The following is a 25,520-nucleotide window of genomic DNA, read 5'->3' on the forward strand; positions in this document are numbered from 1 at the left end:
GCCCCCGTGCTGGAAACTCCCAACAGACTGAACCTCCTTGGAGACCAGACGATGTCTTGGGAGGTGGCCAGGCCTTTATCCTCCTGCTCCTATAAGGACCAGCTAAGTCAGTTCCTCCATCGCTCACCTCTCAACACCTTCCTGTGTGGTTCCGGACCACCTGTTGAAGCCCCAGCATGCCTGGCTCTGAGTCTCACAGAATTACCGAGGAAAGGAGGCCCAAGCACACTGAGAAAACACCGAGGCGGAGGCATGGCTGGGATCCCAGCACAGAGACCCATCCTCCCGCAGTTACAGTCTTGGCTGAGTTGAGCCCTTTCCTCACAGTGTTTGGCTTGGATGCTAGACTGGGTGAGTCAGCTCTCCTGGCACCCTACTTCGAGTCAAAGTCACATTGAGATGGGGTAGCTGCCAGATCAGTATAATTATCGGTCTCTCCCACAACCCCAGTCCTCCCAGCCCTCTCTCTGAAACTAGGTCCCAGAATGTGTCCTGTGACGACGTGGGCAGCGCCAGGCCTCAGGAACCGATCTCCATCAGCTCTACATAGGTAGGAACCTCTTGTGGTGACCTGGGGCCTGGGACCTAAATGAAGGAAGCACTTCCCTCTGTGTCTCCAAATTCTTCATCTGGGCTTGGGGCCGGTGAGCACACAGCTCTCAGATGACACCAGTCAGACCTGGTTGGAATCCCAGTTCCGTCACTGACTGCCTGGGTGACCTTGGCATTACCTCTAAGTCCTAGAGATGAGTTTTCCTTATCTTTAAAATGGAAAATGCTACCTGAACTTATGAACATAAAGAGTCACTACTATACAAATGTAACAGGGCCTTAAAACTAAAAATTTTACCGGACACTAATATGTATTATGGTTGTGAAAATCCAAAGTGAGATGCCAAGTCACCTCATGGAGAGACTTTTCTAAGGAAATAACAACACTCTGTCCCAAGACTTTTGAAACCCCCTTGTTCACGTTGAGACTCCGAGAAGGTAGAGATAGAGGAAACAGGGAGATCTCCTTGAAGAAAGCTGTGCCGGGACTGCCATCTTGGACAGGGTGAGTTCCTGGTCCCATACCTTAGATCTAGTGAGGGTGAATATCGGCGGGGGTGCTACTCCCAGAGCGGAATGTGTGACCCCTGTAGCTGAGGTGTGGTTGCGTGGGCTCTGGTCCCACGTGGGAGATCTGGGATGTGTTCTCACTAGCTGCTTTGGGAGGGCTGCTCTTACCACGTGGGGACCAGCCTACTACCCAGAGTTTTGGGGGATACAGGAAGCATGGGGTACGGGAACTAGCTAAAGGCTGGAGCTGCATGCCCAGAGGCTGAGGACAGGGTCTCAGATGACCCCTGGAAGCGAGACTGAACTTGAGACACATCCCCAGGGTCGAGAGTTCCAGGAGAAAGAGGCCGAGCGGGGAAGCTGCGGGGAGGGCATTCAAGCACTCGGTGAGAAAGAGGCAGAGCTTAACATCTGTCTGGCAAGAAAGCCTGAAGTCAATGTACAGCTGTTGCTGCCCCTTCCCCGATGGCTCCCACAGCCCGCCAGCAGTCGTAGCCATGGCAACTGGCTGGGGAGGCCGGCTGGAAAAAGAGAGAAGAAGCCAAGTCCTCTACATTGTCCCCACGTTAGGCTCCCAGCTGGGCAGGCCCAGGCTGGGGGAGGAAAGGACGGAAGGTAAAAATAAGTCCCGAGTTTTGATGAATACCTGGCAGTAGTGTTCTCATTTCTGAACTGAGGCTGTGTTTGCAACCCAAAGTGACCACGGACTCTCTCCTAAGAGGAGAAACGTCGGGCCTGCTGGAGTGGTCATCCAGGCAGGAAGGGCCCTCCTGGAAGGCTCTTGGTGCAAGGAAACAGCACACCAGTTACTTGGGGCTCTGAGCACAGTGGTCTCCCACTTCCCCCCTCACTGATGGGATGGGCTCTGGCGCACCGTGCTCCGAACGTCAGGGCCAACTTCTCTTGGCGAAAGCCAGTTCTTGTCAATGATTATCTTGGTCCTAATCTCCCCAGAAGAGAGAACATGAAGCGTTTCTCCCATTGCCCAGACGGGGGCAGTGCTGCCCTGAGGCGGACTAACCTGGGCCATCTTATAAGGCCCCCGTGAGCAGACGCAAGCTTCTCGCCCCACTGGTTGCTCATCTGTAAAAAAAAGTGAATCATAATGTGCATCTCACAGGGTTGAGAGTGTGAAAGGAAATCATGTGTTAGATCGAATCCTAGGAAATAGCCAACACTCAATCCTTTTTTACTGTCCAAAAATGGCAATTTCAGACGGTTCACCCTAATATGTAAACAATATTTTGTGAACTCTAAATTGTTAGTTATTGTGTTAAACAAAACACAAGTCTTCCATCCATGTTCCCTAACGAATCTCCAGAATTCTGTTTGCAGGACTGGCTCAAAGGCCAGCCGGCCCATAGGCAGCTCGAGACCAGCCAATGCGTAAGATCTCCTGGTACCCAGGGAGCTCCGTCTCGCTCCTCTGGTCTCACCGCAAACATGGGTACAAACCACAAGCCCTTCCCACCCCAAACACAGCACCCTCCCACAATCGTATTTGTCGGAGTTTCACTACAAAATGTCCAACTACATGGGCGTTTATTAAACTCATCCTGCTTAGCGCTCAGTGTAGCCTCTCAATTCTGGGGTCTTGAGCTTTTCAGGTTTGACAAATACTCATCCAGTCTTTAAAAAGTGATCTCTTGCATCAGATTGAAAAAATCTGACTAGATTAAAATGAGAAACTTTTGTATCAAAAAGCCCCCACTATAAATGGAATTGAAAGACGACTCGGGGTAAGAGGTGGGTGGACAAGATGGGTGAAGGTGGTCAAAAGGTACTGACTTCCAGTTATAATTAAGTAATCGGGCTGTAACGTACAGCAGTGTGACCATAGTTAATTCTGATTTGCATTTTTGAAAGTCGCTAAGACAGTAGATCTTGAAAGTCGCCAACACAAGAAAAAAATATTTGTAACTATGTGATGACAGGTATTAATTAGACTTACTGTGGTGATCATTTCACAATATATACAAATATCAAATCACTAACTGTATAGCTGAATCTAATATAATGTTATATGACAGTTATGGCTCAATTATTAAAAAAAAAAAAAAGGATTCAGAGACAAATCACGGAAGAGGAATCCCAAATGGCCAACCGACTATGAAAGGGCAGTCAAACTTACTAGAAATCAGGGCCATGCAAATGCAAATTATGATGAGGTGTAATTTCTCATCGATCAGACTGGCAAAATTAAAGTCTGAGAATACTAAGTGAGATTGACGGAAAATGGAGACTGCCGTCTACTGCTTGTTGGAGTATAAAGTGAGGAGCGATTTGACAGAATCTAGTAAAATTGGGCATGTGCATATCCTATCACCCTACAATTCTGCTTCTAGATGGATGCTTGGAAAACCCTCACCCATGTGCGTAAGGCACACATCATTACATTGTTTCATTGTTTCGTGACAGTAAGAATTTGGAGCTACTGCGTAAGTCCATCTATATAAATAAAGTACGCTTTTAAAAATGTGGTATATTCAGTAATACCAGGAAATACCCTGCAGCAGTCCCGGGGAATAAACTGGAGAGCGCTAAAACATACTGGTGAGAGAAAAATAGCGAACTACAGACACTTAGGTATGTATACTATAATTTAAGTAAAATTTAAAGCCACAGACAAAAGCCTCATACATTTTGTATATGCGACGGACTGGAAAGAAACAGACAAATTCGTGATGGCGATGGCTGCCCTCAGAAACAAAGAGGGGCGAGGATTTGGGGTCAGAAGGACCATCAGCTTTATCTGTAGTTTTATTTCTTTGAAAAAATTACTTGAAGCACATCTGGTAAAACAGTATAAATTGTCAGTACTGACTGATGGGAACACAGTCTCATATTATTTTCAGTTCCATTTTGTAGTTTTAACATTTCTTTAAAAATTCCCCTCTCTTCTGTTTTCTTCCTCTGGAACATCTATTAGAGGGATATTGGAACTTCAGATTTTATTGTCCCAATCTCTGAAATAGATTAATTTGTGTTTTTCTTCTTCCTCTCTTCTTCCAGAAGAATCCTTCTGCCCAATTTTCCAGTTCAGTAGTTCTTGTAAACTGTAATTATTTTGTTATCAGCTCATTGGCTTAATTTTTTTATTTCCATTGTTGTATTTTTTCTTTTTAAGAATTCTCATTGGTTCCTTTCCCTCACAGCCTGTCTACTCTTATTTCTTGGATGCCAGACCCTCACTTATTCCTTTGAGGATTTGGATTATATTTCAGTCTCACTATGATGACACTTTGCTTCTGTAAGTTCCTTTTTATTGTCCGTTCTTCTTTCATGGTGTTGGCTTACCCAAATGTCTGCTGATTGTTGCCCGTGCTGGGTGTTGGCTGTTGGAGTTGAGAGGCCACGTTGGGCTCTGTGTGTGCTACCTGCTTGGGGTCGGGATGTATGGGAGCGAGGGCGGGGAAGGGGAGGGTGGGCAGCGGAAACAGGGTGTGGCAGAGGCTGGTCTGGTGGGTGTGGGCAATCGGGTTTCTGGCAGGCATGGTACAATGCCTTCTCTCTCTGACCCGAGCGCACATACACCAAGTTGCTTGGAGGGAGATGCCCAGTGGCCTCTGACTGGCTGAGTGTTTGTATTTACGTGGGCAGGGGTTGGTTTATAGACACCAAACACTGCTCTTCTGGGTAGTTCTCCCTTTGTGTTGCCCTGGCCCCATCCAGCTCCCAAAAGACCCCATCAGCAATTCTCCAGTTTCTGATCCCCCAGGGGACCCCTTCATGATTTTGAGTTGCAGATTAAAAAGAATATCTTGTCTTTCATTTCTTAGGAATGTATCTTATTTATAATCTACCATCTGTGACTCTCAAGCTGAGAAAGAGAGCTTAGGGTTAGCCCTGGAGATCTGGGAGTCGTTTGAATAACATAACGCTTGATGCAGGGGAGGGGAAAAAGATACTCCTAACCTGTGCCCGCAGAGAGGGAAAGCCAGCCAAGGAGAGAATTTAGGAAGTTACCCCTACTTACCAAGTTGGGATAAAATAAGGAACCGATGGGAAGGAGACTGGGAGAAGGGCAGAGTGGGGAGGAAGGGTGAAGACTGCAGAGGGGTGCCAAGACCGGCCCTGAGAAGAGAGGTTCCGAAAGCAACCCCGAGGCCGCGGGTGGCCTCCGCGAGCTGCCTTCCTGGAGGGGCGGGGCCAAAGCCCGCAGGAGCCGAGGCGGGGCTGGGTGAGGGCGAAGCTGAGGTCCCTGCGGTGGAGGGCGGCGAGCAGAGCGGAGGGGACCTTGCAGAGGGTGAAAACCAGCCAGGAGGCGGCTCTGGTGGGCCTTGGGAAATGTCCTCCATTGACCGGAGGGCTCCTGGTACCCACATGCACGGAATCTGTCCTTTTTACAGGAAGCGGATGGAATTAGCTGGGTGGATAATTGTTTCTATTTGTAATGCGTATAGCAAGAGGTATACTGGAAATACTTGTAATTCTCCCTTATGAATCCATCTTTGTTTAGGAGCAGTCTTTGTTTGCCCTTTTAGTTTTCATGAAGAGGGGACATGTTTCCATTGGACATTGAATGATGCAAGAAATACACAATTAGGTGTCACAACTTTTGCCCTTGGGGAAAGTAGTAACAGGTGTAGTAACACTTTCTGTTCTTGGAACAGGTATATGGCTGCTGTTCAGAGCTTGACCATGCTCTCCAGAAAAGACTCCTTTCTGTTTACTCTCTCACCAGGAGAGCCATCCCAGCTCTGAGATCCACAACTGCTTTGGCATAGGGCCAGATTGGTGGGGTTACTATCTGGGTACTGCTTAGTACCATGAGAGGGCGTATAGGGTGTATGAATCCTGTGACTGGACTCTCGAGTCCTGAAACTGTCTTCTCATTGCTAGGAAAGAAGGACATTACTGCCCAGCCCAGAGAGGAGAGTCCTGTCTGGATTTAGGCAGATTATTGAACTTGAAGGAGTGATGGGGCAGAAAAGGGGGAAATTTAAAACAAGACCCTAAACACAAGGTTCCAGGAGGGAAAGGGGGACAGGTATAGTGGACACTAGGGGTTCTTTTTTTTTCTTTTAAAAAATTTAGCTATAGTTGACATATAACATTATATTAGTTTCACGTGTACAACATGATTCGGTATTTGTGTATACTGTGAAATGATCACCACCATCAGTCTAGTTAACATCCATCACTATGCAGAGGTAAAACTGTGTGTGTGATGAGAACTTTCAAGATCTACTCTCTTAGCAACTCTCAAGTACTCAATACAATATTATTCACTATAGTCACCATGCTGTGCATGTCATCCCCGTGATTTATTTTATAGTTGGAAGTTTGTCCTTTTAACCCCTTCACCCCTTTTTCCCACTCTTGGGGTTCTTTTTTTTTTTTTTTAACAAACAGCTTTCTTGAGGTGTAATAGATAGTCAATGAACTTCATCTTTAAAGTGTACAATTTGATAAGTTTTTTTTCTTTTTAGTTTAGTCTGAATAAAATCCAGCATAAATGTATTACTTTGTTCTGGAAATAATGGCTCGGTGTCTTTGTTCTGACAGCTTCCTAAGGGCAAACCACAGTCTGAAGTTGTCATTTTGGGTTTAAACTGCACAGAAAGAAGAGACAGTGAAACTTGCTTTTTGTTTTTATTTTTCTTTTAAGTCTCCAGATCTTACAAGGCCGCTCTCTCCAGACCAACGGGCAGATAGTCGTGGCACGTGATCCTATTTGAAACAGACATGGTTTAACTGCTATCAGCCAAGCGGAGTGATCTGGGATCCCCGTTTATCTTTATGGTAGCAACTGCAGATAACATTTGAATGTGGTAGTAAAAATGAAAAAGTTGGTGTCCGTCCACAGACACTCTGAACCGTAAGTGCTCGCATTTCCACCCTGCGTGGCTGGTCTGGGATGAGTGGGAAGTGAGGGATGGCTGGCCGTTCTTCAGATACACAAGCAATTCTGAGTAGCTGCCGGCCTGTGCACACAGCTTTGCGTTCAATTGCCACATTGGCGGCAGGGTCTTCAGAGTCACCAGAGGGCAATCTGATGGCAAAGCTCTCTGGCTTGTGGTCTGCGGTGCCCACCACCAACACCTTCTGGCCTGGTCTTGTGGCAGCTTTCATGTGCCCACAAAATGGAACTCTCAGTCATGGGAAGTACCACAGTCTCTTACTGGAGAGCCCAAGGAGTTGTTTAAACGCCCATCATCTGGTCTCAGCACTGCATTGCGTGGGCCATGGATCAGGCCAACCTCTCGCACTGGGGTACATGGTGGAGCATGGAGGGAGGGCAGCCCTGAGGAGGCAGGAGGCAGGGGGGGGGGTGCGGGGGAACATGGGATGAAGAGCACTGCCGGGCGGGGATCCAGGGGGTCCTGAGCGGGGCTGGGGTACATTCCGAGGCTGGCTTGGGCGTGCACTACAGCTTGATGAGTTTTGATGTGTGGACGTACTTGTGATACCTCACCACTGTCCAGATAATGAATGCATCCATCACCCTCCAGATGTCCTTGTGGGCCTTTGTAATTTCCAACCCCACCCTCCACCCGCGCCCCTAGACAATCATGGGTCTGCTTTCCGTCACTATAGAGAAGCTTGGATTGTCCAAAATTTTATGTAAATGAAAGTATGCAGTATGTGCTCTTTTTTCTGTCTGACTTATTAGACTCAGCATTATCATTCTGAGATAAACTTGTGCTGTTCCATTGGTCGTCTGTCCCTTTCACTGCAGAGTCGTTCGTGTTCTTTCATCTGTTGGTGGAGAGCTCGGCCGCTTCTGGGTTTCAGCTATCACAGATATAGCTGCTATGAATATTTGTGTGTAAGTCTTTGTCGGGCCATGTGCTTTCATTTCTCCAGTGTAGATTCCTGGGACTGGAATGACTGGATCATAGAGTAGGTGTATGTTTAATTTTTGAGGAAACTTCCCAGTGTTTTCCAAAGTGGTGGTTTCGTTTTCCATTCCCACCGGCAACGGAGAGCGTTCTGGTTGCTCCACATTCTCACTTGTACAGGGTTTGGAAGAGCCCGTCTAATTTTATTTTATTTTATTTTATTTTATTTTATTTTATTTTATTAAGATTTTATTTGTTTATTCGACAGAGAGAGAGACAGCCAGCGAGAGAGGGAACACGAGCAGGGGGAGTGGGAGAGGAAGAAGCAGGCTAGCGGAGGAGCCTGATGTGGGGCTCGATCCCATAACGCCGGGATCACGCCCTGAGCCGAAGGCAGACGCTTAACCGCTGCGCCACCCAGGCGCCCCAGAGCCCGTCTAATTTTAGATATTCGGATAGATGTATCCGGGTATCTCATTGTGATTTTAATTTGCATTCAGGTGGAGTTCTTTCACTTTAGAGTTTCATAAACATAACAAGAAAGCTAAGTTGAGAGTTATTCTGATAGTTGCCCTAAGAATAAACACAAATAATGAATGAGCTCTGATAACTCCTCGGAATCTTTCCCCCTTTAAGCATTGGCTCACATCAGAAGCTAGCTGAGGCCCAAGAGGAATAAATCTACTTGGTCATGTGTTTAGTTCAGTCTTCCCTCTGCTCCAGGGCCCCCAGTCTTGCCTTTTCTGTGCTCTGAGAATTTCTCCAGCCTCCCCCGGAGTCAGAACGAACCTTCTGCTGCACCCAGGTTTTGACAATTATAAACAGAACTTGAAGAATTAAGGACAATTATCACAAAGTAATTTTTTTTTCACTTTAGGCAATGGCTTGTAACCTCTTTGGGGTCTTGGATTCTTTTGAGAACCAGACAGAGAGTCAGGGGTTGGAAGAGGATAGACGTGTACGCAATAAGGGGATGCAGGCATCCAGCTCTCGCTGACGCTGTTGGACAGATGTCCCATGCTGGAAGACAGGGAGGGGTTTTTCCTTTCCATTATCCTGTTCAAAATGTGAGCGGCAGGGGTTGCCACATGCCGTGAAAAGAAATGCTGGAAAACAGAGTAGGGGCCTGGGGATCAAAGTCCTGTGGACATTCTCTCTGCCCTAGACCTTTTGGTTATTCAAGTCACTAAATCCTGCCTCCTGTTTGAGGCAGTCTGGCTGGAGCTTTGAAACCAGCAGCCGAAATCACCCTAACAGGTATGAGGGGTGAGTTGTAGAGCCGGGTAGGCCTTCTTCTTCTGCGAGAGCCAGCTCCCACCTCTAGGGTTCCCTGCACACGCACCTGTCGCAACTACCTGTGGTCCCACCCCTGTGGTGGTATTGGAAAGAAGAGGAGTTTCTGGCCCCAGAAGAGGGCGTGGGACACCATCCTTGCACAGCAGGGCCCAGCGCAATGGATGACCAGTCTCGGAGTCAGGTGTCCCATGATAGTCCCCATGCCTCGGCCACCCTTGGGCTTGGGAGGAGGAGTGGCAACGTGAGTGACTCTGCCTCAACTGTCAGCATAGGCCCGCTGGCCCGGCTCTGCAGCCCACACTGCAGGAGCGTACAGGCCCAGGGAGCGCGGGGCAGGTCTACTGTCAGGCGGCTGAGGACTGGCGGGGCTCCTCTCTGATGCGACAGGGCCCCATGACAGGGCGATACTTTCACAACACGACTTCGCTCTCTTCCTCAGCCCTGAGCTTTCATTCAGCCTTGGCAGTGGACGAATGCAGGGGATGGACTGGGCACGCAGGCAGGACCCCGTGGATGGTACTCGACAGCACTTATTATCATTTCTCGCTGCTCTAACTGGAGCGCCGGGTTTCACGGGCCGTGAAGACAAACCCAGGCTCACCACCTTGGACAGCCAAGTTCCCAACCGTTCCTGAGCCCTGGGTAGCCGCCTTTCCCCAGGTCTTTCAGTGTCTCTAAGGGCAGAGGTGTGGCTAGGTGCTGGGCCATGCTTTGCTCTGCAGGGGCGCCGCTTCTGGGCCTTGATTCTGCGGCTGCCGGCCCTGACGGCTCTGGCCGGGCTGCCCACGCCAAGGCCCACCGCCTCTGCTGCCATCGGACGCACCACCGCCTCACTGCCCTGGGCCCGCCGCGGCCGAAAGCTCCTGCCAGTGCAGCGCGCTGGGCACCGGCCTCTAGCAGGTTCCTTACTCTGACCAGCGATGGGAAGAGCCTCTCTGGCCCGTGCTGTCTTCACGTGGGGGAGCGGTTGCTGGGGCTCCAAACGGAATGGAAGTTTTGCAGATCATCCATTTCGTTATTCTGCACAGACTTTTTTATTTTTGGTCTTAGGTATCTCCCTGACGCCAGGTGGACGGCTCTGGGGTGTATTTGAGTATCAGGTGTCATGCATGCTGCACCCAGAGCCCCTACCAAACTTGGGGATCATTTCAGGCCTGGTTTGCTCTCCTAGTTTTTTTCTCCACCATGGGAAATTCTCTCTGAGGGGAAATGCTCTCTATTTCCTCGGCACATTTTAGCATTTGTCAGCCATTCTGCCCTGTCTGAAATACCCACAGATGTTTAAACCTCCACCTTAGTAAACAATGATATAAAAATACATATGTGTGTATATGTTTTTACATATATGTCTGTGTGTACATACATACACACACAGATCACAAGTGTACTAGGATTCTCCAGAGGAACAGAACCAATAGTATTATATATACGTACGCTATACACCCCCCCATATAGGGCATACTGTATACTATACATAAATACTATATACTATTCGATACTATATGTAGGGCATACGTATACATATACTATCTATACTATATGTATAGATATAAATGCTTGCAGAGATTTATTATGAGGAATTGGCTCATGTGATTATGGAGGCTGAGAAGTCCCATGATCTCCATCTGCAAACTGGAGAGCTGGTGGTGTAGTTTCTGTCTATGTTTGAAGGCTCGAGAACCAAGAGCATCACTGGTGGAAGTCCCAGTCTCAGGGCAGGAGAAGACAGATGTCCCAGCTCAACAGACTGAGTGTGAATTCTTCCTTCTTTTTGTTCTATTTAGGCCCCCCACAGACGGGATAAGGCCCAGTCACATTGGGGAGGGCACTCTGCCTTACTCAGCTTGTGGACTCAAGTGTTAATCCCCTCCTCACAGACATACCCAGAGTAATGTTTAACCAAATCTCGGAGCGCTGGTGGCCCAGTCAAGTTGACACATAAAAATTAACCATTACAAGACTCTCGTCCTTCATGTTACATAGATCTTTTCGTAGGAGAGACGTCAGATGACTCTTGATATGTAGGCGTCTTAGCTCTGGACCAGGCAGAAACTGCGTTGTACTTTCCAGACGTAAATGTAGGGGCTTTTAACATTAGGTAGTTGGGGTCATGCTATCCATTCAACTTTTCATCTTTTTTTTTCTTTCTGAACTCATTTAATTTATTTTTCACAACTCATGACCTCACCAAATATGATTTTCATTTAAATTACAAATTACTTTTCATTAAAATTAGAAAGCATATAATTTTCCGCTCTAAATATAAAAACCTATCATTACACACAGGATTGTAAGGAACACAAACATCCCGAGTGCTCAATTATCTTTCTTGCTAACCTTCTCAATTACTGCTTAATTGTTCATGGTTTGCACAAGGCTAGAGTGGATTAAATCATCCTTTCCGTCTGAAAGCGAATGCTCTCAATACCTTTCTGGGCCCTTAATTAAATATGTCAACACACACACATGTTGCCGCAATTCTAATCATCCTAGGAAAAGTAATACGAATAATAATGACAATTATTACGTGCCAAGGCACTGTTCTAAACACTTGGCATACGCATCAACTCACTTAATCTTCACGACAACCCATTTGATGCCCGTGTCATGGGTGAGGAAGCAAAGCCCAGAGTAGTAACCCGCCCGAGGTCACTGGTTAGTGTGGACTTTGCCTGGGCTACTGTCCACTAATTCTAAGGGAAGGCCTCCCATATCTAGCATCTGTTTATTTCTGCATCGTTTCCCCTCTGCAAGAACAGAAAAGAGAAAGAACGTAGCTGCAAATATACTACATAGCCTGGTGCCTGTTTTTCAGTCACGATCTATCTTTCTCTGCCATCTTCTCCTTCTGAGAAACTCCTGAGTCCACTTTAGAAGTGACCCCACATAATGCGTTGTCACTTGGTGTCCTCTGGTGCAAAGATGTCCTGGGGCCTTGTAACCCCCCCAGCTTGGGAACCAAACTTGGGTGAGTGAGCTCCTTGGGGTGACACCGAGGCACATCCTTTGGGACCCTCATGCCGGAAGAGGGCACATTCGGGGACCAACGGGAAGGCAGCTGGGAGGATTTGGTAAGCCCGGCATGGGAAGGGTGTGACCTCTTGGCGTGCTGGGCTCTTGGTTGCAGTGATTAATCATGAAGGGGGAGCACTGATTCTTGTAGACACTAAGAACCAGGAGGCTGGCGCTGGGCTGGGTACGTCTTTGGGTGGGCAGTAGTGGTGGTGGGGCCACTGACACTCGGCTTCTCTTGCCCCGAGAGTCCAGGACCTCTCTTTCTGCACAGCCCCTGCCTGTGCACTCTCCTTCCCCCACTCTAAGCAAGGCCCTGCCTGGAACAGACACTGTCATTGGGTTCTTGACATCAGGCAAAAGGATACCAGCAAGGGCATAAGAGGCCCACAACACAGAGCTGGGAGTGGAGAGGACAACGTGGGAAGCCAGTACAGACCGGGACAGAGACACTCACAGCGGGGGAAATCAGCCGGGAGGTGCCATTTGAATTGGGCCTTGAAGGTTTGGACATTGCAAGCAGAGGGAGGGCCCTGGGGTGGGAAATCACAACAGGAGAGTGTGGGCTCAGTGAGGCTGAAGAAAGGAGAACAGTGGGCAGAGGGGGAGGCTAGACAGGCAGGTCTGGGCAGCCTGGGGAGGGCCTTACCTGTTGGACTACCCATTTCTATAGGACTGAGAGCCCACAGCTCAGGGCTAAGTGATGGTCTGGGCAGGGGCTGAACAAGTGAGCTGTCCCCTCACACCCCCACCTCAGGCAATGCTGGGCAGTCTCTGCTGGGGGGCCTATTTCTTGTGTTGTCTCTTGTACTTATGCATTAGGTGGTCAGAGGATGAGGGATGTGTAATGGTGTGAGGGACCTGGGTTGGAGGGGGGAAGAGACCATAGGTCATGGGGAAGAGGAAATTGATGGAGAAAGACAAAGTGCATAGGCCAGTGTCTTTTGAGAGAAGGTGAGCAGCTTAAAGGGAAGACCATAGCAGAAAGCAGGGCGTCGTCCTAAGCTCCTCCCTTCCTTCATCCCCCAGTCAGTCAGTCACTCCTTCCAGCCATTTCTACCTCCTGCCAACATTTACGCTTCAGCTCCACTAAATTCTCTGTATTTTCGAGAATATTGCCAGGCTTTGCATTGTGTTAGTCTGTGAATATTCGGTTCCCTCCGTCTACAAAATCCCCTCCCACCTTATCGTCTTGGTAAACTTCTACCCAACACCACTTTATGAACAGGAGAGATGGCTCCATGTTTTGACCGCACCCTGCACAGGCTTGCACAGAAACAGCTCTCAGATGGTCTTGCCATTGTCTGCGTGGCTGCTTGGAGACGCATCTGTCATCTCTTCGAGAAAACACTCACCACCCTGCTGCCAAGGGTGCGGTGAGCTGACAGCTTCAGCTGTAGCCTCCTTCAGAATCAACCTCAGTCTTCAGCTGAGGCCACATCCTTTTCAGGTGGCGTTACAAGGCCGGCCATTTTGGCCCAAGACCGGCCTTCTCTAATGGGCAGCCTGTGTTCCAGAGCTCCCCACTGGGCAGGCTGAGACCAGAGCCAGTCTGCGCTGTAGCCATGAGTTCTCCCCGCCCTCTCTGGCATCTGCTCTCTTCTCACAAGTCCTATGCCCCAGTGAGACGCTGGCACTGCTAGCTCTGACTCAGCATCTGTTTCCAGGGGTGGTCTGAGAGGTGAGTAAGATGGAGTTTGGGGACCAATCACCCCATCACCCAGCTGGCAATGAGGGCCACATCCCAGGAGTTAAGTGAGTAGAGACAGCCCAACATGAGCTGGTGGTCCCGGGTTTAACATTTCACAGGTGGTGACTCGGGGGAGCACGTCGGTGCAGAAGAATGATCTCCTTATTGGGATGATTCAGGCATGGGAAGGTATGCAGGGGAGAATCATATACGTCACTGATAAATATATGTTATATGTAACAGATTTATGTTTATACACACACGTGGATAAGTGGAAATGGATAGTTGCATTGGTGACCTACAGGTACATAATGAAAATCTGAGAACAGTTAACAAACAATTGAAAACTAAGTGGACGAGCCGGAGGGTTTCTTTGCCACCTTACAAAGGATCCTTCATCTCACATGGTTGGTGAAGAAAAAAGCTAAAAATGAAGCTCAGGATTTAATAGGCAGAGGGGCTGAGCACCAAAGATGGTTGAATGCTCAACCAGTGCAGATCTGTAAGACCCTGACATGTGGGATGAGGACTTCCGGGTGGATATCCTGGAAGATTCTGAATCCCTGCAATTCTCTGGCCCTCAGAGCCTACAGAGGTGGCTCACCAGCTACATCAAGAGTGTGAACCCCCGGCCCCATGTGGGTAGACAATACCGAGGTCTTTCCCCTCACCCAAGGCAACAGGGGTCCCTAACTCTTTTCCACCTCTAACTCCCTTCCTGGCTATGAGCTTACAGCCGGGGCTAAGTCACTGCATTATTTGGCTGGGGACATGCTGGCCTGATGGACGAGGAAGGTGACTAGAGCCCAAAGCAGCTGGGAGATCTAGTTCACATACACCAGCAGGGGCTGGGGGTGCTTGTGTGGCTGGACTCGTGGAGAGTTGCAGGACTGGGTGAGGGAGCTACGAGACACAGGACTTCACACCCTGGCACAGAACCCGGGAGAAGGGGCAAGCTCATTGCTACAATGGCTTCTCGAAGCCAGGCAAAGGCCATAGTTCAGGCTGAGAGAGGTTGAAATGTCTGAATTGCCAGGAAAGATGGTAAAGGAAGGGGCTGAAAGGCTCAGGGAAATGAGCAGACACTCTGGAATGGATATAGTACATCAGGCGAGAAGATTGTGATCTCAGGGGAGACTGAAGAACACACCATTCACCAAGGCCATGACTAAGTTGCTCACTGGTGTCCCTCCCCTGCAGGCCAGGACTGATGCCAAAAGAGGCAGGCACAGAACCTGGTTCACTGAAGTTATGGCTGTAACGATGGGAAAGTTCAGTGCGACGATCATGGAGGCCTGATCTTTAGAGAGTTATAAGAGGGTCAACAGAACACAGTGTCCTTGGTGGAAAATAGATGGGCAGCCAAAAAGGGTACTGTATATATATGCATATGTCCTCAAAGGAGACTAAAAATGAATGAGAGGGGAGCTAACGGCGGTCACCCCAATAAGCCATGATGTCTTGCCTGGTTAATGGACCCAAGCCAGTTTTCAGACCCAGAACCTGTTGACTGAAGAGGTAGGACTGGAACACCGGGGGAGAACCCCACAATACCATGGCAAGTATGCTCTTTATCGATTCCCAGTCCTTCCGCAAAGGGACCTACATTTACTACGGTAATTACACCCTGGGGAAAGGATGATATTCAGACACTTCACGGACTGTTAGATGCAGGGTCCGAGTTAATGGTGATTCAGAGACTTGAAGTGTTATCATGGTCCTCCGTTAGCATAAGAGCACGTGGAATCCTGGCCAAAGACCCAACTTACAGTGGGTTTATTGTGTCCCTAGACCCATCTGGTGATCTATATAATTGAGATTGACATACTTGGCAGTGGGAACCTTGGCCTGCGGCGTAAGAGCTACCAGAATAGTGAAGGTCAAACACAAGTCTCTGACACTGCCCCCAGCCCTTCAGCCAGAATAGTAAGTTGAAAACGTCTATCACACCCTGAGGGGAAAGGCAGAAATTAGTGCCATACTTAAAAATCAGAAGGATGCAGGTCCCTGTGCAAGCTCTACTTACATCAGCAGTCTGGTCTCTCCAAAGTGAGATGGGTCCTGAGAATGTGTACAGCCTACTGTGAACTCTGGCAAACGGTGACCCCAGTCACAGCTTTCCCGCCAGAGACTGTGTATTTGCTGGAGAAGATTCACAAGGTCCTGGGTACAAGGATGCAGCCACCAATGTGGCAAGGAGATTTTTAGCTATCTCCCTCGGAAAAGATGGTCAGCAGCAATTAGCCTTCGCGTGGAATGGACGATAATATTCATTTACAGTTTGCCCCGCCTGTTAGTCCATTCACCCTTCGTCTTGCTGTAGTGTGAAGAGATCTGGGCTGTCTAGATACTTAACAAAGCATCACACGGATTCCGAACATCCACGATACTAGGCTGATCAAGCCAGATGAGCAGGGGATGACTAGAGCTCTAGAGGGGATGACATGAGATACATGTGACCCACTGGGGGGAGAATAAACCCTCCGGAGATTGAAGGACCTGCCACACCAGTAAAATGGTGAGAGGTCCAGCGGTGCGTGGTGCGCTGAGAGTTCCTCCAAAGTAGGAGACAAATGAGTGCACCTTGTGCCACACACCACAAAGGAAAAAGCACAACGCGGAGGGGGTTTCTTTGGGTCCTGGAGGCAACATATTCCATTCCTGGCATATCCTATTCTAGCCCATATACGGGTTGGTAGGAAAGGATGTCAGTTTCGAGCGCGCCCGGAGCAGGCAACAGCTCAGCTGCAGGTGCTGGCTGCCGCGCAAGCGCCCCGCCACTTGGGCCACATGACCCGGCAGGTCCAATGATGTTGGACACGTGGGTGGTGGGAGGCGATGCCGTAGGAAGTTTTTGCAAACCCGGGGGGGGGGTGGATATAGCAACTCGGGGCTCTAGGATTCTAGAGCAAGGCCTGCAATCTGCAGCGGAAAACAGCTCTTGGGGTGCTACTGAGCCCCAATGATGCGGGCATTTGGCGGCTCTCGGATCCTCACCCTCCTTGCAGTTAGCAGCACATCTTTTTTTGAAGGAGGATCTGAACAGTGCATCTTCCTTGTTACCAGCGGCTCAGACTCCTCAACAACAGGGGACCCACTGGGACAGCAGAGGTGGTGGCTGAGGGTGGGGGGCTTTAGAATGAATAGCAGAGGAGGGAGACAATGGGGACCCATTGTGGCCCCAAGATTACCTGTGGCGAATGGGGTCCCTAGGGTGTCCCCCTAACTTCCCTCTTATAGGTTTCCCTAAGGAAGCGGGCCTGCAGGGCCCAAGGGGAGCTGCCCCCTACGTGCGTGTGGAGAGGTGGGTCCATGCAGCAGCAGCGGTGCACTGTGGCCGACACACAGCCCCACCACCGGCTTCTCCTTGAGGACCCCCGAGCAGCGAGGTGAGCAGACAGCCTCAGCATCAGGGTCCATGCCAAGGTCAGCTTGGGCTTTTGAGCCGAGGTCATGCTCTTCCTGGGGTGGCCTCAGCCAATGACTGAGCGTGATGCTAGATCAGGCCCTGGCTGTTTCTACCCAGTGAGGGGCTCTCCTAATAGGAAACTTTGGACATCTTTTTCCAGCGGTCCCGCAGGCTGGCAGAAACAGTGTCATGTCTGCATTGTGCTCGCTCTCGGTCCCCAAACCATTTCCCTCCCCTTTCTTTCATGATATTACTTGCTGATGAACCTTGTGCTCTCCCAACGCTCAGAGACCTCCACTGGCACAGTCGACCTGGCACGCCCCCTCTGATCTCTGAGGGCACTTGTCTTAACAGCAGGTGCTTTGTACTTGATTATGGTCTGACCGACTGACGGGTGGAATGCCCAGCTTGCCTGTCAGCACGGTGCTCTGTGCCTCTGGCGGGGGCTCTAGGATTCTTGCGTGTGTTCTCGGAGAGTATGTGGCCTGTGGGCCGTGGGGAGGGAGGAGGGGGAAAGAGTTCAACAGGAGACGCTCAGGCCCCAGCAGCCGGGGTATGTTTATGAGTCTGTGGTTCTCAGGGACAGCTTCAGACCGGAGGACTTGGGCCGCCAGGTGGGGCCTTTGCAGGGTGGACTCCATCTGGGCCTGGCTCCCTTCCCACCAGATCCTGCCCTGCCTCCCTGAGGGCTGGGTGAAGGAGGAGGGACTTTTGGATTAGGTGCCAAGGGCTGGGGTGGGAAGAGGCCACGAGAGCCCCGGCACCTCCCGAACAGGAGCTGCGTTCCAGAGAGCAGCTGGTGCCACCGAGAGACAGGAAGCAGGGGACAGCATTTCAGAGTGCTGGGACAGAGGGACCCTCTGTGGTCTGGCTGATGAGAATCTGTGGCTGCAGATGCTGAAACTGTCTCTGCGCACTGACTTGGCCCTGAAAACTAAAAGCACCGGGGCAGGGAGGGGTCATTTTATCAGAGTTCTCTTAAAAAATTGACATACAGCATTATGTTAGTTTCAGGTGTGCAACAATGATTCCGTATTTATATATAGTGTGACATGATCACCACAATAAGTCTAGTTAACATCTGTCACCACGCATAGTTACAGGTTTTTTTACTTGTGCTGGGAACCTTTAAGATCTACTCTTGTAGCAACTCTCAAGTATGCAATTCAGTATTATTAACTATAGTCACCCTGCTTTGAATTCCCATCCCCGGGACTTATTTATTTTTTATCAGAGGTCTTTATGGTCACAGAGCAAGGCTCCAGAGGGAGGAGAGATCAAGGAATTAAACTTCCTCCCTCCGCCTCTCTAGGCAAGGCACAGATGCCCCATGAGAGGGAGCACGAGGAGGGGCCCTGCCGGTAACCACACCCCAGCTGCTCTTTATAATTATTGTCATTTGTTGTATTAGAGGGAATCATGTGAAAGTGCCATTTTCGTCGGTCAGGAAACAGTGAAAAACTGGTAATTTTATTTGGATCAACTTAATATAGAGAGCTGAGTTTAGGTGAGGGGTATATGTGTTCCCAGACGAGGGCAGTTCGTATTCCCCGAGCGCCCCTACAGGCCAGGCCTCAAACAGAAGTCTTCCCATGTTTTCTCTAATCCTAGTCTCACAGCATCCCAAAGAGTAAGTAAAATTATTATCCCTCTATTTCAGATGAAAAAAGAGAGGCACAGTCAAGTATGGTGCCTAGGGACAGACTTAAATCTGTCTGACTTACAAACCCATGTTCTTTTTTTTATTTTAAAGATTTTATTTATTTATTTGAGAGAGAGAGAGCACAGAGGGAGAGGGAAAGGGAGAAGCAGACGACTCCCCGCTGAGCAGAGAGCCTGCCGTGGAGCTCAATCCTATAGGACTCTGAGATCATGACTGGAGCCAAAGGCAGGTGCTTAGTTGACCGAGCCCCCCAGGCGCCCCTAAACCCGTGTTCTTGACTGACTGCCTTCCCCCCACCACCCAAAGTCCTCTCTGTGGCTTCCAGGGCGTGAAGTGGGGTTGGGGACTGGACCTTTGAGTTAAAGGACTTCAGAGGGCTCTGGACCGAGGGGTCCCTATGTGATCAGCAGGGTCCTATATAGACTTTGTGTGGTCTAAAGTTGATACAGCTTATGACCCTTTATAGAAAAAACAATGCCAAAAAACCCCCTTAGTTTTACAGATTTTGTGTAAACGTATGTCCATAAGAACATTTGCTAAGGCCTCTGCCCTGGCCTCGGAAGAGACTTGGGCAAGGGACGGCGCTGAGGGTTAAGCTTCATTATCCGGGTTATAATCTGGGCAGGAAGCAGCTCCCTTCACAGAGCAGGCTGAGCAGAGGGCTCTGACCTGGCACAGCCGAGGAGAGTCTAGCACACTGGCAAGTTCCACCCAAGACCCAGGGAGACTGTAAACACACAGACGCCAGGTGGCCTGTGCCTTTTCCAGAGGCCAGACTCTGAAAAGAGTGTCCAGGGTCTGCGGGGGTGGAGGGTGTGTGTGTGGAAAACCTTACACTCCCTTGTCGGCATTTCCTTGGCAGAGGGCGCTGCAGCTTCCACCTATGGCCACTAGGGGGAGCTGCTTCTCCGGCGACTGTGAGGAGCCCGTGCTCCCAGTCCCCTTCCTGGCACCCGCCGTCCCTGGCCCACTCCCTGCTGTTATCCTCAGGCCCAGTTCTGCGGATGAGGCCTTGCCTGCCTCCTGTGGCCGCCCCTTTCAAGGAACAGTCCGCAGGCGTGAGGGTACTGCTGTTGGAGGGAACTTACAGATTTTACCTAGATTATACTAAGCAGGACATTTGTCTTCCTTCAGGAGCCCCTGATCCTTTAGAAAATTCCATAAGTAAAAACTAGCTAAATGTTTAAATAGAAAATGTAATTCATGTTTAATTCAAGTTTAAGAATAGAGAACATTGAAGCAAACTGTCAGGAGGGCCTCGGCCCTGCACGTGCTCTCTCCTCACAGCTGTGAGCTCCTGGAACTCGGGGCTGGGCTTTGTTCATCTGATAAGCCCTGCCCTCACACACCCGTTCTGGGATGCACAAGTGAACAGAGAAAGAAGGGGACAGAAAATGGGAGGGACGGAAACGATGAGCCAGAGACTGACGACAGCTTATTCAATAGAACTCTGTCTACTCTCTGCAGGACTTCAGAAATAAGAGAGGGGATATAAAGGTGGATAAGTTGGTGTTCCTGCTCTCAGGCAACTCACTTTCTTGTGAAAAAGAAAGCCGTGCCAGTAACTGTGGTATTAGGCAAAGTATAAGGGCCTTCCTGGGGGGAGCCCAGCCTCTAGCTGCCAAGGCCTCCCGCTGCGGGTGTGCTCTCCAGGGGCGTTTATATCTCAGATGCCTATTTAATAATATTTAATTTGTGTTGGATATTGTGTGATGATTTTCATCTGTTCTTTGTTGTTTCGGAGGGGCTAAATTCATCAGCTGAATATACAAGGATCTTCCTTTTCCTTTTCTTCTCATAGAGGCTGGGGTATAGATGCTACCTGTCGTTTGTCTATTTAAAAGTGTGTTCAATTTTCCTGGCCTGTCAAAACAGGTGAAAGGACTGGGCAGCTTACTAAGATTCTTAGCTCCAGAGGGCCCTCTTGTATTGATAAGTGAAGTGAGATTTCCTTAACAGATGGGAATTTGTGAGGGAGAGTTTGCTGTGTCTCCTGATTCCGATTCTGTAGGACTCTTACTTTCTACCATTTTCCTCCTTTCTTTTTTTCCACTTCCCAGTGTCCACATAGTGCCTCCCCTTCATTTTTTCTTAAAAAGATTTATTTATTTATTAGAGAGAGGGAGAGAGAATGCATGGGGGGGGGAACGGGCAGAGGGAGAGAGAGAGGGGAAGCAGACTCCCTGCCGAGTGCGGAACCCAATGGATAAGGGCTGGATCTCACGATCCTGAGATCACCACCTGAGCCAAAACCAAGAGTCGGACACTTAACCAACTGAGCCACCCAGATGCCCCAATGCCTCCCCTTCTAAGTTGCCTTCCTCTCCCTGGAAGTAGAGCCTTTCCCAGACTCTTACTTCCGGTCCTGCGCACTTCTGGCCTCTGCAAGATTCCTCAGTAGCCTGTGCTCTGACCAGCCAGGTTGCAGACCTGTCCTCAGTGTTTCTCCACTTAAGACGAGACCGTCTACTTCTGGAAGCGGTGACTTTTACTCTTGTTCTTCCCCGTCCAGGACCCCGCTGCTCAATTCCGTCTGCCGTACAGTCGTCACCCGGCTTGCTGCTCTGGAGAGGCCTCGGGGCCAGCTTCGCAGGTATCACGTGTTTCATTTTCTCTTCCATGTAAATTAAACTTTGTAGAATCTCTGCCCTGGAGTTATGGCATAGATATGGCTTCTATGTGATTTGAGTTGCTCTCCCTGTTAATTTGTGGGGATTTCGGAGGGTGTATGAGGAGATTTGGACGTCAGAAACCATTGTTATGCCTTGGGAACTCAGAGTCATTTTTAAAAATCTTGGTTTTGTCCGTTTTGGAAGCGTTGCTCAAATTTCTGGTGATGCTTGATTGACTGCTCATGCCCAAGAGGGTGGCCCGAAAATGGTTATGAGGAGCCCCGCGTGTATCGGGATTTGCGCGGAAGCTGGCCGTGCTGCTGCGGGGTCCTCTAAGGCGTTCACGTGCAATGATCTCTGGTGAGCCTACTCATCTCTTCCGGGAAGGAGCTTCTCTTCTCTTCCCTGAAGGGCGGTTGTCTGGTTTTGACCACCAGGGAACTGGAGGAAGGGGAGAGTGGGGGGTCGTTTATATTCTGCATAGATGGTCACTTAGCCACGTACCATCCTTGTCCTCCGCTGTACTTCTGTACCTGATTTCTGAGCGAACCGTGCTTCTCTGACGTTCTGCGGGCCTAAACAGCTCTTTTCGGTATTTTTCTTCTGGGCCAGTATTCTAGTCTGTAGCTTCCTTCACCCAGCTGCTTGAATTGTCAACTCCTTCTGCTTCCCATCTTCCAGAATTTTGTCGACATCTCCCATCTGTTGACGGGCCATCTCATTCTCTTGTGGCTGGCTGTAGGTTTATCAGCTTTTTAATCCTTCACTTTGATTCTATTGAGGATGTGGGAAGGAGTGGAAATAAACAGATATTTAATCTGCCACCTTCCATTAGAAATCTCTGCTTTTAGAGTTTTGAGGGTATAAAAGAGAAGCAAGCCCATTAGAAAGGTGAAGAAGATGGTGGCTCTGCGGTTATACGAGCCACCAGAAGCCGGACGTGGGCCTGACCGTTGCTCCTGGGACAGAGGGCAGTCGGTATGGTTGTGCCTGAGGATGGAAAGAGCTCATGGCTCACAGCAGAACCCATGGTGGTGGCTGGCACCGAAGACCCTGTCCCTGCCCCTGGATTGGACATTTCATGTTCTGTGCACTGTGAAAAATGTCTTTAACTTAACAAAAAAAAGTGCTTATATGTTGTATGGAGGATCTTTCTCCTGTCATTGGATAATTGTGTGTTATCTGGTGTTTAAAGCTACTTCTACCCCGTCCTGAAAACGACTTCACTTACCAGTCCCTTACATCAGAGCTGCCCACTAGCCTGGACTTGCTCTGACAGCAAACCAAGCGAGAGCTCCCTGCACCCTCATCCCTCTCAGAACCACGTCAGCTGCCCCCCCCTCCCCCCGATACATGTGGTTCTGGCTTCTTCCCTTTCCTCCTGAACCACCTGCTGAAGCCCCAGCATGCTTTGCTCATGAGCTTGCAGAATTACCAAGAAAAGGAGGACCAAGCACACTGAGAAAACACCGAGGCGGAGGCATGGCTGGGATCCCAGCAGAGAGCGCCGTCCTCCCGCAGGTACGGTCTTGGCCTAGATGAGCCCTGTCCTCACAGGGTTTGGCTTAGGTGGTAGGCCAGGGGAGCGAACCCCCCTGGATCCCTCTTTTGAGCTGAAAGAATCTGTGTCTTAGGCCTTTCTCTGAGGCCAAGGTCAAAGCTCTCCTGTGACCCTGCTGTGCGCTGATGACGCATCCCTTCCATGCTGGCCCACAGTCACCCTGGAATCTGGACTTTTGATTGAGGAAAACACGCTTGACGTGGCCCCACAAATCCTTCCTCTGGGCGCCAGGCCAATGTGCACTAGTTTCACAGACACTACATGAATGGGGGGCCCACTGTGTGACCTTGGCAGGTCATCTTCTCTCTCTTTCTCTGAGCCCAAATGGGCTAACAGTGCCCTACTGTGCCTCATTGGCTGTGGGACTTCAACGCAATAATAAACATGAAGTTCTTGGTACATCATCTGACTTGAACATCCCTTTCCCCACTGACTGAGTGAAGCTGTGCTCCTTACGGTTAATGAGGCTGAAATTGGCAGAAGATTTAAAGCTTGGTTTTCAGAGAACCGTTTCCCCCTCATCAGTTATTGTGTCTTTTTATTTTATTTATTTATTTTAAAGATTTTATTTATTTGAGAGAGACAGAGAAAGAGTGGGAGCACGAGTGGGGATGGGCAGAGGGAGAAGCAGGCTCCTCGCTGAGCAGGGAGCCCGACATGGGACTCAATCGCAGGACCCTGGGATCATGACCGGAGCTTAAGGCAGACGCTTAACTGACCGAGCCACCGAGGCGCCTGTTAATGTGTCTTTTTAGACCCCCACTAACAAACACACTGGCTGTTTCTGCAGAAACCTGGACTCAAGGTCAACTGATATGGTTCCGCCCAGGAACAAGCAAGGCCCTACATTTCTTACCCAAGATAAGCTCAAGGCCCCATCCAGTTTATCCTGGCTCTTGGAGCGTGCCCATAGCCCCTTCCCCTTGACCTAAAATGTCCGCCTGACATCAGGGGCTGAATTTTGCCTTGTTCTGGTGTTAAGTCTCCACCCCAAAGTGAATGCGGGATGTGTGTTACATATATGTTTGCTCAATGCGCATGCTCCGTCTTTCCTCATGAATAGTCATAAGTTTCCCTGCCTTTCATCAATATGTATCTCAACCCCTATCATTATAAAAACTTGTTCTCTCCCCCTTTGGGGAGGCGGATTTGAGGCTCATCTTCCTGTCTCCTCATTTGGCTGCCTCTCAAATACACCCTTTCCTTGCTGCTAACTTAATGTTTCAGGGATTGGCTTTGCTCTGTGCTGGGCAGATGGACTTGTGTTTGGTTACACCAGGGGTCTCCCTGGCTTTGGTCTACCTTGCCCCTGGCCTATCTCTGTCTGGTTCTTGAGGCACATCTGAAGCATGCCCTTTAGCTGAACGCAAGGCCACATCTTCTTTACGTGAAGCTAAAATTCTTGTATACTTGTCTTATCACTGAGTATCTGATTCTTATCTCCCAAGTGTTCATGTGGGCTCCTGGGCATGTACCATATTCCTGGGGATTGTCCACTTTTGTTTACTTCAGCCTTCCTTCCCCTCCATCCAAATAGTAGAAAATTATTTCCCACATTGCTAAAATTTGGTCAGTGTAAGGAAATGATATACAATCAAAACAACCAGGATTTGAATCCCAATTCTGCCATTTATTTGCTATATCACCTTTCAGAAGTTACTTAACATTTCTACACCTTAGTTTCCCCATCCATAAAATATGATGGTAAGAGTGATACATACCGCACAAGGTATTGATGATAAAGTCGACATAGGTGATATTTCATAGGTGGTAATGCATTGGCAATGGTTGTTATAAATAAATACATACTCCCTGGTGGGTTTCTGGGTAGTCCTGTTTTCTGGAAACACTTCAAGAATACAGCTTCCTTGTGGTAGCACATGGTTGACGAGACATCCTGAGACCAATAAATGTTCAAGACCCAGCCACTTTATTCATCCATTGGATAAATATTAACTTAAGTCTACCATGTTTCAGGCCCTATTTTAGGCACTAAGAATGCATCAACAAAGAAGACAAAATCCATACTTTCATGGAGCTTATATTCTAGTGAGAATAATGGACAATGAACATAATAAATAAATCACACAGTACTTTAGAAGCTGATAAATATGAAAAACAGAGAATGGTAGGGGAGACTGGGAATGTTGGGAGGGAGGTTGCAACTTTAAATAGGGTGGTCATGGGAGGCCTCACCGAGATGGTGACTTTAGAGCCAAGGCTTGAAGGAGATGAGAGGGTGAGCTATGAGGTCATCTGGAGAAGACACTGCTATGCAAAAGCCATGACGTCATGAGCAGGTCTGTTTGAGAGACAGGGAAGAGGCCAAAGCGGCTGAAACAAAGTGAGCAAGGGTGGGTAGTAGCAGAAGATAAGGTCAGAGGAGAATGATAAGCCTAGTAAGCCACCAAAATAACTTTGGTTTTTATT

The 25,520-nt window shown here is 49.1% G+C and overlaps 1 long non-coding RNA gene across 2 annotated transcripts; it reads left to right on the forward strand.

Annotated features, from left to right (window-relative positions):
* The first annotated feature begins 403 nt into the window (after positions 1-403).
* LOC123000973 (uncharacterized) lies at positions 404-7,704 on the forward strand. 2 transcript variants are annotated; one of them, XR_006409384.3, is made up of 3 exons: positions 404-1,057; positions 4,218-4,312; positions 6,674-7,704. It is a non-coding gene; the product is annotated as an uncharacterized LOC123000973 (long non-coding RNA). The 2 variants fall into 2 exon arrangements; XR_006409383.3 differs by having other exon boundaries at positions 410-550.
* Positions 7,705-25,520: the final 17,816 nt, after the last annotated feature.

This window comes from Ursus arctos, unplaced genomic scaffold (genome assembly GCF_023065955.2).
Source record: "Ursus arctos isolate Adak ecotype North America unplaced genomic scaffold, UrsArc2.0 scaffold_4, whole genome shotgun sequence".
Classification (NCBI taxonomy): Eukaryota; Metazoa; Chordata; class Mammalia; order Carnivora; family Ursidae; genus Ursus; species Ursus arctos.